We start from the raw sequence: 10,787 nt of genomic DNA on the forward strand, positions 1-10,787 counted from the left end.
AAAAAAACCAAGAAATTTTCAAAAAAGTTTTAAACAAAAAAATAAAATGGGGGAATGGGGGGAGAACGGAAAAGCTTTAAACAGTCAATTAAAAGCCACTAAGAAGATTGTTCGGATGAACGAAAACTTGAAGGACTGATTAGCGTCCTTAAATAAACTTTAAAAATTAACCCCTCCACAATTTTTTTAAAAATCCAAAAAAAAACAATTAAAAGAAAATTAATTACAAAAAAGGTGCAAACAAGAAAAAAAAAAAAGTTTAAAAAAGAAACAAAAAGAACCCCCACAAATAAAAATGTTAAAATTTAAACAAAAATTTAAAAATAATAAAATGTTTAAATTAAATTTAAAATAATAATAATAAAAAGGGGGTTTATTGGTTTTTTTAAAACCCTAAAACCCCTTAAAAGCCCTTTTTATGCCCCAAAAAGTCCATTTTTTAGACCTTAAAAAAAAAAAATTTAAATTGGCACAAAACATTGGGGCAGCCCACATTTTTACCAAAAAAGAAATAAAACGGAAGCCGTTGGGGCAAAAAACGGAAAAAATGAGCAGAAAAATAAAAACTTTTTTCCTTTTTGCCCGCGCCCATAATGGAAATTTTATAAATAAATTTTTTCCCTTTTCCCCTCCCCTTCTAAATTTTAAAAACCCTTTTCCCCCTTTCTCCCCCCCCTAACCCACCCCCCCCCCCCTCTTTCCCCAAACTAACTTTTTAAACTTTTCGATTTTCACCCTTTTTGCCCTTTTCATTTTGGTTTCTTTCCCCCCTCTTTGCCTTTTCACTTGCTTTTAAAGAAAAAAAAGCCCAAAAAAGGGGGGAAAAAGTTTTTAAAAAGAAAAAAAGGGGGGAAAAAGAAAAAAAAATTTTTTAAAAAATTTTTTTTTTAAAAAGCCCAAAATTTAAAAAAAAAAAATTTTTTCCCCCCCCTTTTTTAAAAATTTGGTTTTAACATTTTTGTTTTTAAAATTTTATTTTTTCTTTAATTTTTTCATCTTTATTTTTGTCCCTTTACATCTTTTGTCTTTTAAAAATTTTGCCCTCTTTCACCTCTTTGGGTCTTTTACCTTTTTTTTATCTAAAATCTTTTTTTTTTTTAACTTTTTTTAATCCTTCACCCCTGGGCTTTTCATTCCCTTTGTTCTTCCCCTCTTTTTTTCTTTTCCCATTTCTCCATCTCCCCCTCTTTCGCCTCTTCACCCTCTCTCACCTTTTCACCCTTGTAGACCTTTCTCCCCTCTTCGTTCCTTTTACCCTCTTTCGCCTATCAAATTTGGTTTAAGGTAAAAACAATGGGATAAAATATTACGGCAGCCCCTTTTACGCGCCAGAGCGCCGATGTTTTTTTTGGGGTTGGCTTTAACAGCGCCATTATTTAATTTGTCTAAAAACAATAGTTCCTCTTTTGTCTTTGGGGCCCTTTTTCTTGAACCTTTATTTCATTTGAGTAATACCATTCCCATTTTGGTCAGCTCCAACAACAGTGTAGTGACCACGATTCATTCTTTACCTTCGTGAAATTTGCGCTTATTCCTTGACTTTTTTTATTAACTGATATTCCAGGCCAGAAGTAATGAATAATTTCCCATTGGATTCGGAGAACAAATAAAACAACTGGCTTTTAATTTTATGACAGAAACTAGAAGTACTTACAGGATCGTATGCGATGTTCGCGATGCTACTTCTCTTTACGGGATTCATATTGTAAATATTCACCCCAAAAAGGACCATTTTATTCCTAGGGCTCAAAAATCAAAAACCACTCGTTGGCCGTAAGCAAAGTCATGCATTTTTTAAATTTTGGAGGTTTTCGCCAAAAATTATCCGTATTTTTCCCTTTTTCGAAAATACTCATAATTCGATTTAATTTGGGAACCTTTTAATTCGTCAGTATTTACCCGCAGTGTATCCTGGGGGGGTTTTAACCATCTGTATAATAGTACCACTTTCAATGTCGGTAATAGCATTCAGAGAAAAGGAACAGATACGCAAAATTCAACTGAATCTACTAGTTTCACATCAATCGTATTTAATAAATAAATATTCCGGCAAGCAAAGTTTTTTTTTCTCGTGTCCTTTTACACCCTCAGGAAAAAACAGGGAAAACCATGCATCCAGATTTTATAACGATATCCCTTGGAAAATCTTTAATTTTCATCATTTGTAAAGCTTCAATGCAGATTCGTTATCGATTTTTTGGTGTAGGGGTATATTGATACTGTTGTTAATATCCGATCTTCGTGTTGTGTGAGGAAAAAAAAACCCCCCGTTTTAAAAAAATTTTATCATATATTTTTGTTTTGCTTACATTGACAAATTCAATGCTGGGGAAATTTTCAACCCCTTATTTTTTTTGTCATTGTCCTTTTTGTTCCGAAAAATCCCATATTTGACCGCAACTTTTCATTTTAGAACAGATGACGCCCCGGGAAAACGAATTTTTGGGGGTTAAGAGGATTTTTTTTTTCAACCATTGTAAAAGCCTTATACATTTTATTTTTATTACCAAATTTTCCCAAACCACTTTTGATTTCTTTGGGTATACTCGACGAGAATGTGCAACTCGGTAAAACAAGTAAATAAAATTTATAATAATATATATAAAAATACATAAAAAAATTAAAATTACTCTTTATTTTTTTTAAATAAAAACCCTATAGATAAAACTTTTAAAAACCCTAACATTTATGTTAAATAAATTTCAAAACTTATTTATCATAATTATTTTTGGTGAATAACATTATTGATAATAATAAGAGAAATAATAGAAAATGGTATTGTGATTGTAATTGAAACAAACATTCTTTCTAAACAGAGTTCGATTATAGTATAAGTTTCTTGATTTAAAATGTGCTATATTTAAATCATTTAATTATTTTTTCGTTCAAGTACATTTAACAGCAAAAAACTGCATATACGTAGGTATGTATTTAACTACTACTGCCATTACTTGAAACAAATACATTATTCGATATTAACAAATTAGAACTCTGGAATTACGAGTAATTATTTTTCATTGTACAGACTAGGTTTAAATTTTTTAGGAACCTTCTTTTAAAAAGGTCTTGACCTTTTTTTTTTAGATTTTTTGGAAATGGGTAAGAGGGACGATGGGTAAGAGAAACGAGAAAGCGAAAGGGGGTGAAAAGAGGACGAAATTGGGGGAAAAAAGAGGGCGAAAGGACGAAAAGGCAAAAAGGGGGTTAAAGGGAACGAAAAGGGTGAAAGGGGTAAAGGAGAATAAAAGGAGTGAGGAGGACAAAGGGGGAAAAAAAAAAGGGGGGGGAAAGAGAGTGAAGAGGTCGAACGGGGAAAGGAATGGAAATGGAAAAAAACCCCGGTGAAAGGGGGACAAAAATTTTTAAGGGGAAAAAGGGGTTTGGGGAAAAATAAAAGGGGGGTTGGGGCCCCGGGGTGCGGGCCCCAAAAGGGGTGAGAGGGTGGGAAAGTTAAAAACAAAACGGGTGAAGAGGGTTAGGGGAAATAAAAGAGGTAGAAAATGAAAGGGGGGGAAAGGGGAAAGGGGGTTAGGGGGACGAAAGGGGTGAATGGGGAACAAAAATTTTAAAAGGGGGAAAAAAGGGGAAAAGAAAAACGAAAGAGGGGGGGGTAGGACAAAAAGGGGTGAGGGACGAAAGAGGGTGAAAAAAAGGGGCAAAAGGGGGAAAAGGACGAAAGAGGACCAAAAGGGGAAAGTTTTAAAAAACAAAAGGGGGTGAAAAGGACGAAAGGGGTGAAAGGGGACAAGAGGAAAAAAGGGCAAAAGGGGGTTTAAAGAGGACAAAGGGGGGTGTTGAAAGAGGACGAAAGAGGGTGGAGGGTGAAAGAGGCGAAAGAGGAAAAAAGGGGCGAAGATGGTGAAAAGGGGGGACGAAAGAGGGGAAAAAAAACAAAAGATGTTGAAAGAAGGTAAAGGGGAAAACAAGGGTGAGAGAGGAAAAAAAAGGGGGGAAAGAGGCGAAAAAGAGGGTGAGTTAGGGAAAAAGAGGGGTGGGGGGGGGTGGGGGGGGGGGGTGGGGGTGTGGTGGGGGGTGGGGGGGGGGCGGTAGGGGGGAGGGGGGGGAGTTTAAAGGGGGAGGTTTTTAGTAAAAGGTAGAAAGTTTTATAAATATTATCCAAAAAAAAATCATAAAAATAAAAAGGTCGGGCCCCAAGTTAAAAAGAGGTTCAAAAATTTAGACGATCTAAAAAATAAATTACACGAAAATAACTAAATTTTTATTCAGGTGTTATTGTAAAAGGTTTTAATGACAGTTTCGGGCAACTAAAAAAAGTTATACGCTTAAAAAAGTTTACGAATTTGCGTAAATTACAATAAAAATTACATTTAATTTTTAAGAACAAGTGAGAAAAAAAATATCATTAAAATATAAAAAAAAAATTATAAATTTTTGACTCTGAAAATAATTTAAGGGTTCCCAAAAGTGAAAGGGTTTCATTTGATTCAATTTTTTTCAGAAACACAGAAGAAAAAGTATTTGTATTTTTTTGTAATTTCACTTCGTTGTTTGTGTAAGTTTTTAAAAAAATACGTTAAAATCCTTATTTATCTAATCTTTTCAAATGTAATTTTTGTATTTAAAAATTTTGTAGTAATATTGTAAGAGCTTCGCTTTATTTCAAAATGGACATCGAGAAACATCATTTTTTTTTTTTGAGAGCAGCCCCCCTGTTTTTTTTTTCGAGTCATTAAAAAAAATTGGTACTCGGCATTACAGCAATTATTTTTCATTGTAGGGGTTATAAAATTCAATAAAATCCTATAAACGATATTATATTTTGGCCCAAAGAAACATTCGCACTTATTGTCTAAATAAAATTGTAATCAGTTTTATTATTGTATGAATTAAATGTGAATTTGCACCTTGAATAAAATACACGTTACTTTCAGGAAATTTTTTTACAAAATTTTGATAATTAACTTTACGTATGTTTCCTTTGAACGGCCCTTTTGAATAACATATGTTATTTTCGGAAAATTTTATTTTAGAGTTTAAATTTTTTTTTTTAGTACCTTTTTTGAACATGGCCGACCTTTTATTTTTATGATTTTTTAGGATATCACTACTTTTTAAAGTAAAGATATAAGAACACTTTGATTAAAAGTATTACAAATATATTTTTTTTCGTTCTTATCACATAATTTGATAAGACCCAATTTAGGCAATACATTCAAAATAATTGAAAATAGGGATTATGTCATTTTTAAAAATATTAATTATATTATAGTAACTTAATTTTTTTTTAATCATTATTAAATGTTTGTAAATTGTAATAACTTTTAACGAACATTCACATTTTTTCAATTGCAACAAAATGATTTTATATCTTTGTTGAAATATTGAAAATAAAGAATGGGCCCCCCCCCTCGCCCATTCTCGTGAGAACGAAACCCCATATATTTTTTCGTTTCCCGTTTTTTAACACACAACATTTTTCTTTTTGGATAATTTTTTCTGATGTATTTTTAAAAATGTCATGAAGCAGGTCAAATTAGAAACTTATTGCACTTTTTAATGCAGCGCTTACAGAGTTTTTATAAAGCGCCAGAGCAGCCGATATTTTATTTTGGGCTTCGGCAACTTTAATACAGGTTTAGAACATTTGATGTTTTAATGTAGCTTTTTACGGCAGCCTTTTATCAGCGCCATTTTTTAAATTTGTTCTAAGAAAAATATGTTCCCCTTGTGCTCCTTTGGGCTTTTTTTCTTGAACTTTTCCATATATTAGAGTAAACCATTCCGTTTGTGTCAGCTTCAACTAAGTGTAGTGACCACGTTTTATTCTTCACCTTGTGAAATATACGTTTATTATTTTGTATTTTTTTTTCTTAATCGTGTTTATCGTGGCAGGGCTTTTAATCGATGTTGAAATTTTTTTGAAGCACCGTTTAAAAAAGTTATAATTGAGCTGTATTATACGCGGATAAAGTTGATTCGTTTTACGGTTTTTCTTTTAACAGGGTGCCCTTACATTCGTTACAATTGCCGTTTATTTTTCCCCTTTAGAAAATTCAAAATTAATCAAATTTGTAAGTGCCCATTTTTTTTTCCTTTTTAATTCAAATGTTTTGGGTATTTAAAAAACTATGTTTTCCGTTGTTACTTTGTAATTCTTTTGACTTCGAGCAACATGTACTGCTTTAAATTTCGGTTTTAATACATCTTTGAGTCGGAATACGCGACATTAGAGCCGTAAAAAATTTCGAAAATCTTTTTGTGTTGTTTTTCAAAGGGTTTTTCCCCGACGATTTCTAACCCCGTTAAATGTTGCAATATTTTTTACCTACGCGCAGATAGATCAAAAATGCATTCGAAGCTTTTTTTTTCAATTTTTTGCCAATACTACGAATGAACGCCATTGTAATATTACATTAGGAACAGAAACAGCATCGTTATTGCAAGGAAATTTCCACGAACTATACTTTCGGGTTTCCCTCACAATCATAATTTGAATATCAATGTATTGGGGAATCCAGCATGTACTTTTCAAAACCCTTTTTTCTGGGCGGATGATTTTGGGGCATTCAATTTAATATAATCTAGTCGATTATTTTAAAAAGGCTCTCGAGTTTGTTTTAAAATGTGTGGATGAAAATTTATCAAATGTGGGCCTTTCCCATTTACTTATCGGAAAAACCTAAAAGGGTTGCCCATCCTAAATAAGTTTTCCAAAATCCTATTGCATTTTTAAATTAAATTCCCTTCGATTATAAATAATTCGAATTTTTTAATTTTCTCTAAAAGTTTTAAAGACCATGTTGACAATTGGTATTTTTTGGGTGTAGTTCTGACAAACCGGTAGTTGAACTTCTATGGTTTGGCAAGCCATCGATTTTGAATGTACGATCCCGGGGAGCAGATAGGCAGCGTTTTTCCCAAAATTCTTGATCCAATTTTAATTGTTTAAATTGAAACTTTTCCCGTACCACCTCCCCACTTAGTACAGTCGCAAAATTGATTTATCGAAAAATTTGGTTTTACCCATCAAAGATTTTTTGGTCTTGTTAAAATTGCGACATCTTTTGCGAAAAAATCATCGGGTCGTCAACTTACCAAAATCCCCCAGATTTTTCTCGGTCGCAGCTTTATGGTTAAATCCATTTCTGTCATCTTTTGTTCTGTCTGCTTTTTTCGACATTTCCGGCTTTGTTTAAATTCCCAAAAATTTAATTAAATTTCAGCAGTTAATTAATTCACGTTAAACTTTCTGTATTTTTTTCGGGGCCTTTCGTGTATTTCATTCCCTTTCGTTAAAAGTTTGAATTTTTTAAAGGACCTTTGAAAGTCTCAAATGTACCTTTGAGTTCACTAAAATTTCCCCCCCCTGGTTTGAACAGAAAAGCAGCGAGTAAAAGTTTTTTTTCGGGCTCATTTTATTTTAAATCGATAATGGTTTTTAAAACCCTTTTTTGTTTTTTTTAAATAAACCCGATGCCAGTTTGTAACACTTGATTTCGCATTATTTAAAATTGTTTCGAAATTTTCCCAGAATCGGGCAAATCGTAAAAATTTCAATGATTCTAATCCTGGGGGTCTATTTGGTATAATATCGATGAGGACGAACAGAAAAATTTTGTAGAATTTTAAAGAGCTTAAAATTTCATTAAATGTTTTAACTTTTCTTTTTTCCCCTCTTTAAAAAACGATCCTTTTGACCAGGGTATATTACCGTACCGTAAAGGGTTTTCCCCTAATGTGATCCCAGTTTCCCAAAACGCATTCTTTTTTTTAATGAACCCCTTGAAAAATTTCCCACGTTTCGATGCCAAGGATTATTCAAATCTATCATTCAAAGCCCCTTTTGCTTTTTTCCACTTTGTCGGTTTTTTTTGTTAAAATGAGTTTAAAAAACTTGATTTTTCTCTAATAATTGTTGTCCACATTCCCTTCCGGCAATTGATAGAGGGAAATTAAAATCTTTAAAAATTTTTCCCGACTCCTTGGGAGGGAAAGTCGACAATTGCTCTACTGGAAATTTTTTCTACGACTATCAAATGTAACGTCTCTTAAACAAATTCTCAGAAAACTCCCCGAGGAAAATCAAAACCGACACTTTTGATATATTAGTTTCCTTTTTTTTCGTCGCATGCAATAGGTTTTGTTTTTGATTCGATAAATTATTCCGTATCGTACAAGTTGGCAAAAATTTTATCGGGTTTTACAGTTATTATTTTTGAATAAACGTGAAACTTTTTCACCGGCGATTTTCCTAAATGGGCATTTTTATCCAAATATAAAAATGTTGGCGGGTTTTACGTGTTTCCGTCGCCAGAAGAAAGAAAACCCTTTTCCCTAAAGTTATGGGACGAACAAATAAATCATCATGGCTTTAAATTTTTATGCAATGAACTAGAAGTATTACGGATGTTTCATTATTCGTTGATCCCTAACTTTCTTTATCGGGATCTATCCGTAAATATTCCCCCAAAATCGGACCATTTCCATTCACGGGACTCAAAGTCAAAAACCAGTCGTGGACCGTAAGCAAAGTATGCTTTTACATTTTTGGCGGTTTTTTCGCCCCAAAAATTTACCGTATTTCTCAATTTTTCGAAATACTCATTAAAATTCGATTTTTAATTGTACCTTTCAATTCGTTCAAGTATCTACCGCATTTTCTCTTTCGGGGTGTAAAAACCTCATGATAAAGATACCCCTTTTCAAATGTCGGTAGTTACATCATGAGAAAAAAAAACGATACTGCGATTTAACCCGAAAATTTCTTGTTTTGCATCAATCGTGTTTAAAAATAAAATTCCGGCAATGCAAAGTTTCTTCTTCCGTTGTCCTTGACCCATGGTATAAATAGGGAACACATGCACCAGATATTTATAACGATTATCCATTGGAAAATCTTCAACTTTCACCATTGGGTAAAGTTTTTTGCAAAACGTTATCGATTTTTTTCGCGTGATTGGGAATTTTTTATATTGATCGTTTAAAATCCCAATGTTCAGTGATTTTTTTGAGAAAAACCGTAGTTTTTAAAAAGGTTTATATTATTTTTTTTTTTTTTGTACATGTCAAATTCAATGCTGTAAACCTAACCCCCCTCATTTTTCGTCATTGTCCTTCCTCATCGACAATCCTTTTTCTGTTTCCGCCTTATCCTTAAAAGATCATCAGATGACGCTGGGGAAAACGAAATTTTTTAGTAATGAGGATTATTTCTTTCAACCTTGTAAAGCCTTTCACTTTATTTAAATCTACCAAAAAATTTCCCCAAAACCCCTTTAGATTTTTTTGGGTTTAACCTCGAACGGAATTTTTCAAATCGGGTTTTTAAATTATGGTCTTTCCGGGGGACAACTTTCCAATGTTTTTGTAAAGGCGAGGCAAAAAAAATGTTCTACCTTTCCCAAAAAAAGTTTTGTTATTAAGTTTTTGTTTAAAAAAGGCTATTTAAATCATTTTTAAATTTTTTTTTTCGTTCAAGTACATTTAAAAGCAAAACTGCATATAGTAGGGGGTATTTGACTCTACTGCCATTACTTGAACAAAAATTTTTTTCGATATTCAAAAGGAACTCTGGATTACGATAATTATTTTTCATTGTCAGATGGTTTAAATTTTTGGGGCCTCTTTTGACATGGCTTGCCTTTTCATTTTTTTGATTTTTGAAAAAATAAGGTGAGAGGGACAATGAGGGTAAGGAAACGAATAGGCGAAAGAGGTTTAAAGAGAAGAAAGAGGGGGGTGAGAAAAGGGGTCGAAAAAGGGGGGGGGGGGTGGGGGGGTTTGGGGCGGCCCCGGGGGGGGGGTTTAAAAAAACCCGGGGCGGGGGGGGGGGGGGGTTTGGGGGGGCCGGGGGGTGGGGGGGAAAGTGGTTGAAAAAACTGGGGGGGGGTTGGGGGGGGCGGGGGGGTGGGTGGGGGGGCCCCGGGGGGGGGGGTGGGGGGTTTGGGAGGAAACCCCCCCGGGGGGGGGGGGGGGTGGGGGCGGGGGGGGCTGGGGGTGGGGGGTGGGGGTGGGGGGGGGGGGGGTGGGTGGGGGGCCCCCGGGTTGGGGGGCGGGGGGAAAAAAGGGGGGGGGGGGGGGGGTTGGGGGTGGGGTGGGAGGGGGGGGGGGTGGGGGGGGGGGGTGGGGGCGGGGGGGGGCGGGGGGGGGGGGGGGGGGGGGGGGGGGGGGGGGTGGGGGGGGGGGGGGTGGCGGGGGGGGGGGGGTTGGGGGGGGGGGGGGGGGGTTGGGGTTTGGGGGGGGGGGTGTGAAAGGTGGAAAGATTTTAAAGGGCCCGAGAGGAAAAAAGGAAGAAAAGAAGACGACGTTACTTCATTTTTCATAAAAAACCCCCTTTTTTGACCGTTGTTTTCCCCAAAACGGCTTGACCATTTTTTTTTTTTTGGAAATTATCGTGGTGATGCCGCCTTCGGGTTTTTTAAATATTCTGCAATTAAAATTTTTTTTTTTTTAGTGTTTACCCCCCCAAAAAAAGGGATTTTGTGGGGAAAAAAGGGGGAATTTTAGTTTTTTTTTAAAGGTTTTTTGGGTTTTGAACATGGCCGGGACCACCCCCCTTCCAAACAATTTAAGAAAAAAAACCCTATTTTACCGTTAAATTTTTCTTTTCTAATGATCAGAATTCTATAAATAATCTGTCCTTGCAAAGCCTTTTATAAAAATTTTAATTAACAAATGAAAAATTTTGGTCTTAAAAAATTTTAAGGGGGGGGAAGACATGACGGGAAATTATTTTAAAATTTGGTGAAAAACTTTTAAAGTCCCCCTTTTCAAAAATTTTCAGTCTGTTATCTTTGTAAATTTTTTTAAAACTTTAAAAATTAAAA

Source organism: Nylanderia fulva, unplaced genomic scaffold (assembly GCF_048542155.1).
Source record: "Nylanderia fulva isolate GAGA-0341 unplaced genomic scaffold, ASM4854215v1 Scaffold630, whole genome shotgun sequence".
In the NCBI taxonomy this organism is placed as follows: domain Eukaryota; kingdom Metazoa; phylum Arthropoda; class Insecta; order Hymenoptera; family Formicidae; genus Nylanderia; species Nylanderia fulva.